Source organism: Lactuca serriola, chromosome 4, assembly GCF_051521515.1.
Source record: "Lactuca serriola cultivar US96UC23 chromosome 4, Lser_US96UC23_V15, whole genome shotgun sequence".
Classification (NCBI taxonomy): domain Eukaryota; kingdom Viridiplantae; phylum Streptophyta; class Magnoliopsida; order Asterales; family Asteraceae; genus Lactuca; species Lactuca serriola.
This window is the reverse complement of record NC_136411.1, coordinates 193,912,415-193,927,866: the sequence shown is the minus strand read 5'-3', so window position 1 is coordinate 193,927,866 and position 15,452 is coordinate 193,912,415.

The following is a 15,452-nucleotide window of genomic DNA, read 5'->3' as shown; positions in this document are numbered from 1 at the left end:
ACGTAGCGTCACTCTACTCGGCAACATGCCATCACTAACATCACAATACTCACCCAATCTCGAGGGATCTCACACACTACAAGTTCCCTGGATTCATCTCAGCCTTCCTTGATTCGAGTACGGATCCTCTGCTTTCAGTAGTACGGGCCCATACTACCTTCCACATCTATCCGTACTTTCCTCAAGAACTGCCTCGACTCCACCAAGTCACCCTCCTGCTACTGATCTCTGCTACTACCTTCCTAGGCTTTCCCTAGGGAACTTCTGACTCCACCTAAACCAGTCCTTAGCTGCTGAAGGCCTCCTTGTAATGCCAATTAGCCACCACCTGAATACCATCACATGCAATGAGGCTCGGATAATCCTTTGAGTAAAAGTCTCGTCCCTACAACGGTTAGACTCAAAAAAGAGCTGCGCAGTAGGGCCAAATCCAGCACTCTGAGATTATTCAACCCTGATCACATGTGATGTGACGTATTCACCTAATGGCTAACTCCCATCACTCAGAGTCCCACAAAGCACAAAGCAAGCAGCATTCGGATAAAGGAAACATACTCAGGCAAAACTATTCTCATGACAAGAAACTGTACTAGCATACAATGCTAAACTCATACTATCAGGCATAACCTACACAGGCTATCCTACTACTGTCTACGTAATACTAGCATGAAATTCTTATCAAGCTGAAACACATAAAGCAGGCACATAAGGCATCCTCCCTAGATCCTTAGCCCTAACTAGCATGCAATTCTCATAAAGCTGATACACATATAATAGGCACATAAGGCATCCTTCCTAGATCCTTAGCCCTATTCTAGCATGTTGTTCTACTGAGACTGAAGCTGAAACTAAAACTGAAACTGAAGCTGAAACTCATACTGACAATCATAACATAAACTTGTATGGGTAATTTGGGAGTACTAACTTGAGCTCGGCTGATTGCATGCACTACACCATTTTTCTATTTTCAAAGTTCTTCTCTTTCTAAAAATTCTTTTTTTTTTGCTTTTCTAAAACTCTTTTCTTTTTGCTTTTCTAAAACTCTTTTCTTTTGAAAACTTTATACCACTTCCTTAGTTTGAGTTCAGGCACACTCGGGAGTGCGCCTGAATCCCTCAAACCAAGGCTCTGATACCAACTTGTAACATCCCAAAAATAGAGTCTGAAAATTTCGTTTTAAAATAGTAATAAAACCATGTTCATCAATCGTCATATAAGAATCATAAAGAATGTATCTCAAAATATCTTAACAATTGTCAAATATATTAGAGTATAAACATCCCAGGCTGAACAAATGGTGTGTGCACTGCAATCTTCCCGAGCTCCTCTTTTAAAAACTGAGTACCTGAAACCAAAACTGAAAACCATAAACACGAAGCTTAGTGAGCTCCCCCAAACTACCACATACCATACAATAACATAATAAGCATCTACTGGGCCTTGCCCACTGCATCGGACCAAAGTTCGGAAACTAACTAGGGCCTTGCCCTCTGCATCGAACCGAAGTCCGGAAACTGCATCGGACCGGAGTCCGGAACTAAACAGGGCCTTGCCCTCTACATCGGACCGAAGTCCGGAAACTGCATCGGACCGGAGTCCGGAACTAACCAGGGCCTTGCCCTCTGCATCGGACCGAAGTCCGGAACTAGCTGCATTGGACCGAAGTCCGGAACTGATTGGGACCTTGTCCCCTGCATCGGACCGAAGTCTGGAACTGACTGAACATAACATATCATAAACATATCAACTAGCATGAATACATATACTGCATACTGCATCGGAACTGAGTCCGGAACACATAACACAAAACATGCTTGAATCACAAAGACATCAATCACTCTAACTACTGCATCGGACCGAGGTCCAAAACTAACTGAACATAGCATAACATAATCATAGCATATAATATAAACACATATACTGGATACTGCATCGGACCATAGTCCGGAACACATAACTTATACCATGTCTGTATCACAAAGACACCAAGCATACTGAACTACTGCATCGGACTGAAGCCCGGAGCTACCGCTAACTAAACGGGCCGGCATTGTGGCCGTAGACCCGTTCCTACTGGAAGGAAACTCACCTCACACTGCTGAAGCCCCGTAGACACAATCCTACACTGCTGAAGTCCCGCAGACTCCACCCCAGCTGCCGGCTGACAGATTCCCGAACTGTCAACACCAAATAACACCCAATTAATAATTGGGTTCTAACACATAACTAAAAAAAATACATGCTTTGGATAATTACTACATTACCCCTAGCTTGGCTTACCCAAGCCCAAGGCCCAATCTATAGGCCCAAAGTCAACTACGGATCAAAGCCCAACATATGGCCCAATTGATCAGTCCAGTCCAACAGGTATCATTCTAGGGCCCAATATCATACAACCATCTAGGCCCCAACTATGGCCCATCTATGGCCCAATTTTCCAAATTAGGCCCAATCCTTCATATGGGCCTTACTCTAAAGCCCAACTAATTACTCTAGTCCATTTGATTATTAGGTAAACCCACCTACTTATAATTCGCCATCTCCTCATCAAAATTCATGTTTAACTCCATGACCTAATATTACCCGGTCTACATCGAATAATCATGTTCGTATAAGTGATTACAGCTAGCCGTATTTAATTAAATATGGTCCATCTAATTTTCATATAACAATTCATGTGATAATTGATATATATATAACCGGCCCAATTAAAGTTTTGCTAGTGCACTCAATATTCGAGTCCAATACTAGATAGCTTCATCGTTTAGCCCATTGGTTTACCAGCCCAATAAGCAATTCATTAGCCTAATAGGAATTATACCTAAGTATCCAAAAAAGGGGGTTAAGGGAGGTGGTACCTTCATCGCTTCCAGCTTTGATGCCAAACAGCTCCTTCCTCCTTGATTGTCTCCGCATTCCCACCCCAACGATAACCTCCCCATCGGCGAAGCTCTCATCTCCGGCCCACAATGGTCGCTTGTCGGGAGCACTCAGCAACCTCCATCATCGTCCTTGGAGAGGAACAGGGCTATCTAATCCATCTCCCGATTCTCGATTCTTTGAAAGCGCCAATAGCGATTTCCTCAAGTGCAAAGCGAAGGTCAAACATCCTGCTATTCATCATTGCCATTGATGGTTTTAAGCACCACCTTCAGTGAAATAACTCGCTGGAACCAAGCTTGACTTAGAACCTCACCGGAACTCGAAATCTTCCTGAACATTGCTATAACAATGCTAAGCCCTCGATTAGGAAAGAATAGAACGGCTACTGCTTTCAATCGCTCCCTTCTCAATGATAGATCACGACTCCTTCCCCCTCCGTATCGCTTCTTTTCTTTTTCTTCTTCTCGATTCACTCACCGCTTCCGGAGCTAATGATCGGAAAATTACCAGAGGGCTCCATTCTAATTCTTCTCTCTCTCTCTCTCTCTCTCTCTTACTACACACACATACACAAATCGTCCCACACAATCAAAATTGGGGCTCTATTTAAGGTGGATGGTGCACGATCGAAGGTAGCAAAGGTGCAGGCCGCGACCATAAACCTTCAGAAATCTCCGATTCACGCTTGTCGGCTATCAGGGGGAACATGGAACCTAATTTCCAAAAATTGGCAAAAGTGGCCCTCAAGGTTTTGGCGCTATTACAACTTTTCCCCAAAACTTCGATTCCCTCCTTAAAAGAAGTTTCCCATAATTACTATGTGGACCCTGGACTTAAAATATATACAAACCATTTATTGAAATTAATAAATCTCACTCACTTACCTTATTAATCACGAACACGAAGCATTAATCTTACAAATACCCCTAGCTTCTAGAATCGTGACAATTAACCCTCGAGACCAACACCCTGCTACATAATCATTATTGATTTTAGGGCTACTATACATTTATTTATTTATGAACGGGGTGTTACACTGGGCACACCCTAGCCTTTCTAGGGTAACCGTAACCAACCCTCGCGACAAGATCACATCTATTCCTGCTGATATATGCTGCCTTGAGATGGTCTGATTCCCTGACATACCACTCATACCAAAATTATTATCGATGAAACTAGTCTGCTTATCTCTCAACTGACTACTCAACCTCTGCTAGCTTGAAAATTCCCACTACAAAACAGGTTCCCAAACCTAATTATCCATGTAGATCACTTATACTTGGTCAATGCTCAGCTTTTTCCGCTGTGAGTGACTTGTCACTTCCCAATAAACCAACTATCCTGTCTGTACTTGCAACTTAGGGCACAATTACTAACATTGCCCAAGAGCTGTAACTGCCTGAAACACTGAACTGTCTGAACACTGAACTGCCCGAAACACTGAACTGCCTGAACATTGAACTGCCTGAAACACTGAACTGTCTGAAACTATATGCTGCCACGTGGCTGCTTCCCAACATCTATCGAGACCTACCTGGTCTCAATTTTCCGCCAATCATCTGAACTATCGGTTCCAGCCCAACTGTAGAGCCAAAGGACTCCCTACTTAGCTGCCTCGCACGACTTCTGAACGAAATCCTTCTATAGATCTAGCTGTTACTAGTTAACTCGTCACTGTGGCCCTAACGGCCTTCTGCTCTAACTGATTGGTACCATGCGTCAAATCTTGACGTCACCAAACCCAAGGCTAAACGCGATTGCTACATCACCAATTGTAGCCTTATGTCATAAATGACCTTAAGCAGTCCACTGCTTCCTTGCTCTCATCTCTATAGCGGCGCTTCTACAATCTTATCACTGGCTTAACCAGGTCTCATCCGTCTGGGAAATTCCGAAATCTAATCCGTGGATTTCCATTTCCTCACTGCTATACCCGAACTGGTGGGTACTACTTATCTTTCCGCGTCCTAACAACACACTCACGCTATCTACCAACCTAGTGAAGGCTGCCGCTACACCCACAGACTCACATGACTCTAGTACTATCTGCTAATCTTGTGAATGCTACGGCTACACCCGCAGACTTACAACACTCTAATACTATCTGGCTGCTAGTGAATGCTACGGCTACACCCGCAGACTTACAACACTCTGATACTATCTGACTGCTAGTGAATGCTACGGCTACACCTGCATACTTACAACACTCTAATACTATCTGGCTGCTAGTGAATGCTACGGCTACACCCGTAGACTTACAACACTCTGATACTATCTGACTGCTAGTGAATGCTACGGCTACACCCGCAGACTTACAACACTTTGATACTATCTGACTGCTAGTGAAAGCTACGGCTACACCCGCAGACTTACAACACTCTGATACTATCTGACTGCTAGTGAATGCTACGGCTACACCCGCAGACTTACAACACTCTGATACTGGATCGAACACGCACTTGCCCCGCACTCAACTGAACTCGTGTCCTGACTGGAATCCCAAACCTGATTCCCTAAGGCTTGCTAGTAACATTCACGGGAACGCGATCTCCTTATTGGCAAGCTTTTCCGAACTTCCATCTCACACTATCCTCAAACCATACAACCGCTTGGGCTATCTTCCTTCCGAATAAAGATGCAAAACTTATCCTAGTCTCAAAACTGCTTCTTCTTTTGAATCCTTGGGCGATTCTCCCCCACTTTGATTCAGCTAATGCCCTACAACACACAAAAATGGAAGAATTCCCAATCCTTCTCACCACCCATGACCAATCTGCTAGAAACCACACTTACCATTGCTAGTGTTTCAACACTAGCTAATCCAAAAGATTACACAACTTCTAAAAATCCGTATAAATCTCCGGTAATAACATGCTAAACCCAGGAAGCTCCAAATCTCAATTGGAGACCTCGGAATCTCCCACTGCCTCACAGCCTCTATCTTGGCCTGGATCGACTAGTACACCCTTGTGGTTGATAGGGTGCCCAAGGAATTGCACCCTGCGCAACCAAAACTCACAATTGAAGAACCTTATGAAAATTCTCTCCCACGTCAAAGTCTCTAGCATCTCCCTCAGGTGCTTCTCGTGCTTCTCCACAGTCTTGGAATAAACTAAGATGACGTTGTACTTCCTAATCCCGCAATCTGGGGATTGCTCTATCACTAATCGCTAATGCTTCTTGGTATGCAATTGACATATGACATCTCTTAAAAATACAATTCAGACACAAACTGAGGATAACTCTGGGTTACACTTACTCAAACCTCTGGAACGAAAGGCTCCCTTGTGCAGTTTCCCGCAAGTGCTGCACCGAATCTAGTCTTGCTGTTCTCTCGAAAGCTAATCTGAAATCTACGGTCTCCTCCCGAGACCCCTCACTATAAGCAACTAATTTGGTTCCCTCTTACCAATGTGCTCCAAGTCCATATCCTGAACTCAAGCTCTAGAAGTCATATCATTCAGGGTCTTGCACCCCGAGATACTCACGATCGCCCTGCTATCATTCTACAGTATGTTCTGATAACTTACCCTCTTCAATTCCTCATCTGCTTCATATTGTGGTACCATATAAGCTCTTTCCCGAGACTTGGTAGTGATCTCTGCCACAGTCTCAATCGTCTGGTGGAGATCTAACAACTCTTGCGCCAAATGTTGCGCCTCAATCGCCTGGGCACACTCTGCCCATAATCTAATCTAAAAGTCATCTCATGACATAACATTAACTGCATCATCACTCAACTCACCACCAACTTCTTCCTATCAATCTCATGCTCTACCCTGATGGAGATAGGAAGTAAGTCAGATCTTGTCTCCTTTCGAGACAACGTCTGGTACGAAAAGCGTTGGTGACATCAGCCAACCATCTGCTGCTAACAATGGGGTCCTTAACCCCCATGACAATCTGAAACCTCACAAACTCTGAATTTCCCGAAACATCAATGTATGGGTCTCTATCATGACTGTTATCTCAGTGCATAATGCACTCGGCCCTCATCACAAATCTCTATATTGCCCTCCTTGATCACACTGAGGATCACAGGAGTTTGGTCAATGATACTGCGCATAATTCTCAGATGGAATGAACTCCCTCATCTGATCATCAATCTGCCCGACTCTAGAGTCTGAGCCTGATCCCTCGTTGACACCAGAACTACCATCTGGTCTACCACGTAGCGTCACTATACTTGGTAATATACCATCACTAACATCACAATACTCATCCAAACTCGAGGGATCTCACGCACTACAAGTTCCCTGGTCTTATCTCCGCCTTCCTTGATTCGAGTACGGATCCTCTGCTTTTAGTAGTACGGGCCCATACTACCTTCCACATCTATTCGTACTTTCCTCATGTACTGCCTCGACTCCACCAAGTCACTTCTACTACTACTGATCTCTGCTACTCTCATCCTAGGCTTTCCCTAGGGAAATCTTTGACCCACTCTCCGCCATCATCTGCACAAGAAGTCCCTGCTTTCTTCCCCTAACTAGCTCGCGAATACTGTTACATATTACTCACACCAGATAATTCTTCGAATGAGAGATCCTACTCTACAACGGTTGGACTCAGACAAGAGTTGCGAAATAGAGATAGACTTAACCTTCTGAAATTATTTAGTCCTTGCAATATGCAACGTAACATATTCGTTTACTACTTAGTGAAAGATAACTAAGACTCCTAAAAGCACAAAGCAAGAAACATTCGAGCATCGAGTACACACAATCAAACATCTACTATTCTGGCTATCATATTGACTAATCTGTACTAGCATACAATGTGAAGCTCATACTACCAGATAAAACTTAAACATGTTATCCTACTACTGTCTATTGAATACTAGTATGCAATTCTCATAAAGCTGAGAAACATATAACAGGCACATAAGGCATCCTCCTAAGTCCTTAGTCCTATTCTAGCATGTTGTTCTACTGAAACTGAAACTGATACTCATAACATAAACTTGTATGGGTAATTTGGGAGTACTTACTTGAGCTCGGCTGATTGCATGCACCACACCTTTTTCTCTTTTCAAAACTCTTTTCGCTTTTTCTAAAACTCTTTTCTTTATACTTTTTCTAAAATTGTTTTCTTTTCTCAAAATTCATTTGTAACCATGGTTTTTTTCTTGAAAACTTTATACCACTTCCTTAGTTTGAGTTTAGACACACTCGGGAGTGCGCCCGAATCCCTCAAACCAAAGCTCTGATACCAACTTGAAACATCCCAAAAATACAGTCTGAAAATTTCGTTTTAAATTAGTAATAAAACCATATTCATCAATCGTCATATAAGAATCATAAAGAATGTATCTCAAAATATCTTAACAACTGTCAAATATATCAGAGTATAAACATACCAGGCTAAACAAATGATGTGTGCACTGCAATCTTCCCGAGCTCCTCTTTTGAAAACTGAGTACCTGAAACCAAAACTGAAAACCGTAAGCACGAAGCTTAGTGAGCTCCCCTAAACTACCACATACCATACAATAACATATAAAAATCTACTGGGCCTTGCCCACTGCATCAGACCGAAGTCCGGAAACTAACCAGGGCCTTGCCCTCTGCATCGGACCAAATTCTGGAAACTGCATCGGACCGGAGTCCGGAACTAACCATGGCCTTGTGTGACATCCCCTAATTTCTCGGCCAGAAAAGACCGATTTAATTTATGCTTTTTAAAATAAAATCAGAGAAATCTTTTTAAAAGATGTTGCGGAATTGGTCCCCAAACAAAATATGATAAAAGTTTATCAAAACCCTTCATTAAGAAGGTATATGTTTTCCATATATATATCAAAACCTCGGGATGTCATGTTCCGATACAGATCCAAAAGCATAAACAAGACATTATAAGCCTTTCAACAGTTATTTACAACTACTGGCCTATAATCCAAAAATCTCTCGTTGTCCTCCGACTATGCTCGGGGTCCACTACCTATAACATAAAAAGCTGAGTGGGTCTGGCTTGGGAGCCTGGTGAGCATATAGGGTTTTCAACCCACAATAATAATAAACTTACTAAGTTCATCAATCAACAATAACCCTGATTACCCGTTCCCGTTATCCTCACTTTATGTCTCTAAAAACTTGTCACAAGGGACCTAGCCTAAAGAATATCATCGGGATGGACACTACTGCTAAGGGGTTTCCTCAGCCATACATGTCCTAAAGGCAACCATGAGGGGGATGGAGTACAGCGAATGAACACTCTTAGTTCATTAACACCTATAGGTTGCGGACCTGCTAATGTTTCCCACTGGACTGTCTAGAAAGTCCGTGGTCGTCATCCAAACTCCGCTAGATGACTGGATCTCAAAACACATCGAGGCCTCTCATCAATTTTATTTTATCACACATCACAATCTACCCATGTTCTACCCAACATATTTGTAGATAAAAATACTTATACAGTTTAAAACTTGTATAAAACATCAACACAATAATCACCTCAAATAAATAATTAATATATTTACACATAGCACGTATTATAAGGTAAATACTTCATATCTATGTGTAAAATGAAAGTGACTATACACTCACATGATTTGATGATAATCGGGCAGCAATTCGTTTCCTAAAACGACCGTTTCTAATAAAACCGGGAGTTTTATTGAGAAACCAGGCTTTGTAAAAGACGGGCTTCGAAACCGAAAAGATAAATTTTCCGGGCTTCTCGGGCACTTCGTGAGGTATTCCGGGCTTTACAATTGATACCGGGGCTTTGCGGGATGTTAATATGAAGAAAATATGGGTTTAGGGGCTAAATATGGCAAAATTCCAAAAATACCCGGGAGGTCTCGCACCCTCCTATTTATAGGGGGAAGCTTCTGATCGGACGGTCAGGAGTCTTCTGATCCGACGGCTGAGAAGGCTCGCAGAGGGGGAGGCTCGCATGAGGGCTGCGCGTGCGAAGGGCTCTCTGGCGGCTTGTGATTGGACCGAGGTCTAGGGTCCGAAGTACGGGGTTCGTGGCGCCTGCGAGGGTTCGGACTCATGATTCACTACACACGCGTCGGATGCGAGGCTCGCCACCGAGGCTTCTACGTGTAGTCAGCGGATTGGACCGCAGCTTGGACTCGGAAGGACATGACACGCCTCGCCAGGTGGCTTCGTGACTCAGCAGCCTGGTGACTCAGCAGCTTCGGTGACTCAGCAACTTCGGTGACTCAGCAAGACACGTGTCACATGCGAGGCGAGGGTGACGTGGCAAAGTGTGACTACGCGAAATTTCTCGGTTTTCGCGCCAAAACTTCTAAAATCCATAACTTTCGCATACGAGCTCCGTTTTTGACGTTCTTTATATGCACGCGTAGCTAAAATTACGATCTACAACTTCCGTTTAGACTTCGTCGGCTAATTTTGACTTTAAATTTTATATTATTATTTTTAACAGACCGGGACAGGAAATCCGTTAAAAATTCATAACTTCTTCATCCGACGTCCGTTTTCGTCAGACTTTTTACCGTAGTGCTCCTAATAACGAGACCTTCAATTCTCGTTTAGGTTGTGTCGGCTAAAAATCGCTCGATCTAAAATTCGAGTTTTTAGCTGTCTACTGCTACGCTGAAACTTCGAAAAATCATAACTTCGTCATACGAAGTCAGATTTGGGCGTTCTTTTTATCGAACTTCTCGGTTTAACGAATACTACAACTTTCGTTTAGCTTACTAAGGCTAAAAAGTAGTTTATCAAAAACTCACTTTTTACGACATTCAGCACCGTGCCGGTTTTGTCGCGAAACTTCGACAGGTCATAACTTCTTCGTTATAACTCGGATTTTGGTATTCTTTATATCCCCGAAATCCTTGTTTCGACCACTACAACTTTATGTAAAGATATCGGGCTTATCTCAAACTTTAATTTTGACGCTTATTTTTATTCTTAATTAATTAAGCCCTAATAATTAAGCATAAAACACATTATTCACATAATATTCACATAACTCCTTTTCATTTCTTCAAAATGAGTTACAAAGGTTAGCCTAGACTATCAACTCAATATAAATGCCTAGGCTAGAAACACGAGTGTTACAATTCTCTCCCCCTTAGGATGATTCCGTCGTCGGAATCATATATCACCAAACAAATGCGGGTAGCGACTCATCATGTCACTCTCCATTTCCCAAGTGAGATTTGGTCCATTCGTATGTTTCCAGCGCACAAGCACTAAATCGACCATCTTGCGTCGTAACTTCATAGTCTTACGGTCAACGATTGCCTCAGGTTCTTCGATCAACCTCTTGTTTTTGTCCAACCTTAACTCAGAAATCGGAATTATGTCGGGCACATCTCCTATGAACTTTCTCAAATAACACACATGAAAGGTGTTATGAATACCCTCTAGTTCTTCCGGTAACTCTAGCTTGTAAGCTTGATTCCCGATTCTCTGAAGAACTTTAAATGGTCCAATAAACCTTGGACTCAACTTCCCTCTCTTACCAAATCTTATAAGTCCCTTCCACGGTGAGACTTTAAGTAAAACCGAATCTCCAACATCGAAGGATATCGGTTGTCTTTTCTTGTCAGCATAACTCTTTTGTCGATCTTGAGCAACTAACATCCTTTCCCTTATCACTTTCAACTTTTCAGCAGTCTCATGGACTATTTCAGGTCCCATAAACTGCTTTTCCCCAGCTTCCAGCCAACATGATGGCGTTCGACACTTCTCCCCATACAAAGCGTGATAAGGTGCCATCTTAATGCTTGAGTGGAAACTATTATTATAGGAGAATTCTACTAAAGGTAAGTGTTCATCCCAGTTACCTTGGAATTCTAGGGTACATGCTCTCAGCATATCCTCCAATGTTTGAATCATTCGCTCGCTCTGACCATCAGTTTGCGGATGGTAAGCTGTACTCAAACACAACTTGGTACCCAATTCCTCTTGTAGACTCCTCCAAAACCTTGAGGTAAAATGGCTATCACGATCGGACACAATCGTTAATGGAACACCGTGAAGCCTCACAATTTCTTTCACATAAGAATTCGCAAGTTTATCCATAGACCATTTCTCTTTGGCCGCTATGAAATGCGCACTCTTAGTGAAGCGATCAACGACCACCCAAATCATGTCGTGACCATTCCTTGTTCTGGGCAGTTTAGTCACAAAATCCATGGTGATGTCTTCCCATTTACCCATGGGTACGAGTAAAGGTTCTAAACTCCCATACGGTTTCTGATGTTGTGCCTTAACCCTAGCACAAGTTACACACTCGGCCACATACTTAGCAACATCGAGCTTCATCGTCGGCCACCAATAATAGGGTTTTAGATCCCTATACATTTTCGTACTGCCGGGATGAATCGAGTACATGGTCTTGTGAGCTTCTTCCATCAGAAGATCTCTTATTCCGCCCGTCTTAGGTACCCAAATTCTATCTTGAAATACCTTCAACCCTTTGTTGTTTGTACCGAACACTAACGTTTTGCCTAAACGTTCTTCCTTTCGGTCATTTTTCTCTAAAGATTCCTCTTGAGCTTTCTTTATACTTTCCACAATTATCGAGACAACTTCAATTCTCAACGCTCTTGGCCTTTTCTTTTCAAGGTTTACCTTCCGACTGAGAGCATCGGCAACAACATTTGCTTTACCAGGGTGGTAAAGTATCTCACAGTCGTAGTCCTTGAGTAACTCTAGCCAGCGTCGTTGCCTCATATTCAGTTCCTTCTGATTAAAGAGATATTGGAGACTCTTATGATCAGTGAAAAGTTTACACTTGGTGCCATAAAGATAATGCCTCCATATCTTCAAGGCAAATACTACCGCTGCCAACTCCAAATCATGAGTGGGGTAGTTCTTTTCATGTTCCTTCAATTGCCTCGATGCATACGCGATCACTTTATCCCTTTGGGTCAGAACACAACCTAACCTAACTCCGGATGCATCGCTATAAACTGCAAAGTCATCAACTCCTTCAGGCAATGAAAGAATCGGTGCTTCACACAATCTCTTCTTCAACTTCTCAAAGGCTTCCTTATGCTTCTCATTCCAAGCATAAGTGGCTCCTTTGTGGGTCAAAGCTATTAATGGAGTAGCAATCGAAGAAAAGCCTTGGATAAACCTTCGGTAATATCCAGCTAATCCTAAAAAGCTTCGAATCTCCGTAGGACTTTTTGGTTGTTCCCACTTCATTACAGCTTCAATCTTTGCTGGGTCAACTATTATTCCTTCTTGGTTAACCACATGACCTAAAAATTGGACTTCTTGAATCCAAAATTCACACTTGGAGAACTTTGCATACAGCTTCTCCTTTTTCAGGACTTCTAGCACTTCACGCAGATGCTTTTCATGCTCCTGCTTGCTTTTCGAATAAATCAAGATATCATCTATGAATACTATCACGGATTTATCTAAGAATGGTTTACAAACCCTATTCATCAAATCCATGAAAGTTGCTGGGGCATTGGTTAGTCTGAACGACATAACCAAAAATTCATAGTGTCCATATCTCGTTCTAAAAGCAGTCTTTTCGATATCCTGCTCTCTCACCTTTAGTTGATGGTATCCCGACCTAAGATCGATCTTCGAGAAATAGCTCGAACCCTACAACTGGTCGAACAAGTCATCGATCCTTGGCAACGGGTACTTGTTCTTTATCGTCACTTTGTTCAGCTCTCTATAATCGATGCACATTCTCATGCTTCCGTCTTTCTTCTTTACAAATAACACAGGGGCTCCCCAGGGTGATGAACTAGGTCGAATGAAACCTTTGTCCAATAACTCCTGAAGTTGTGTCATAAGTTCTTTCATTTCGGTTGGCGCTAATCGATAAGGTGCTTTCGCTATCGGCATCGTTCCTGGTAACAAGTCGATACGAAATTCTACTTGTCGATCAGGGGGCAATCCGGGAAGATCTTCGGGAAAGACTTCCGGATAATCGCACACCACCGGAATATTCTGCACCTCCTTCTTTTCCATCTTGGCATCGATCACGAATGCTAGATATGATGTACATCCCTTCGCCAAACACTTTCTGGCTTTCATTAGGGAAATGATTCCAGAGTTTACTCTGCGTTTGTCTCCGTACACCATAAACGACTCTTTCCCTGGCGGGTTTACTTTTACTATCTTCTTTCTACATAGTATTTCTGCATCATTGGCGCTAAGCCAATCCATTCCTAAAACTATGTCGAATCCATTTAACTTGATAGGCAATAATTCCTCTTGGAACTTATTCCCATCCAAGTCAATGAGGATGTTTTTCATACGATGGCTAATAGGTACAAACTTGCCACTAGCAATCTCGACTAAGAAGGCATTAACTAGCCTATCTACAGGCAAAACTAGCTTTCTACCAAATTCATGCGATATAAAGGAGTAATTGGCTCCAGAATCAAACAAAATTTGGGCAGGCAATTCGTTTACGAGAAAGGTACCTGATGCGACATCGACTTCTTCTTTTGCAGCTTCAAGTGTCATCTGAAAGGCTCTCGCCTTCGGCTTTGGTGGTAGATTGGGCTTTGCGGCATCCTTCCTCTTTGGACAGTCTTTAAGAACATGCCCTACTTCATGGCACTCAAAACATACCCTCTTGTCGGACGGACACACGTTGGCATAATGCCCAGTCTTACCACATTTGAAGCAAGTCACCTCGTCACTACATCTCCCAGAGTGCTTTCTCTTGCACTTCTCACACCATTTCACTTCACCTCCTCCTCCTCCAAACTTCTTGGACTTAGAAAATTTGCTTTTCTTGTTGGAACCCGAAGTTCCTTCAAATTTTCTCTTTTCACCAACTTCTGCCCTCTCCAGACCCTTCTCCTTGATCTGAACCTCGACATTCTTAGCAGCCCATATGGCGGCTTTTAAAGTGGTTGCTTGCTTAACCATCGGACCAAAGTCCGCTGGTAATCCGAGGGCAAACTTGTTGACCTTAGAGAGTTCAGTTGGAACTAGATGAGGAACTAGCTTCATCTTTTCCATAAAACTAGCAGCATATTCAGTAACGCTCATCTTTCCTTTCTTTAAATTCTGAAACTCATTGTTGATTTCCAGAAGATCCTGCTCAGAGCAGTACTGCAATTTCAGTTGGACCACAAATTCTTCCCAAGACATCTTACTAGCTTCACCTTTGGGCATCGAATCAGCTAGTAACTTCCACCAGCTCAACACACCAGACTTTAACAGAGGAATTGCAAGTGCGGTCTTTTGTTTGTTGCTGCACTCGCAACTTTCAAACATCGTCTCCATTTCGGAGATCCAATTCATGACTTCCACCGGTGTCGGACTCCCAGATAGACACGGCGGTTTGGATGCCATGAAATCTTTGTATTTGCATCTGCGTCCATCAACTCCTCCATCCTGGTTGTTTTGTCTAACTATCGGTGGGTTGGCTTGACCAAGAGTCCCACTGTAGTTCCCTCCTACTGATTGCCCTTCATTCAATACGGGCTGTTCAACAGGCATCGTAGTCTCTTCCCTATGTTGTTGTAGTAATCGCCTTGTCTCCTCCATTTGGCGATCTAACATCATTTGCATCATTGCTTGTACCCCAGCCATCGTCATTGGCTCAGGTACAACTCCTACAACAGGTACTTGCTCAACTACTTGAGGTTGAGGCTGTTG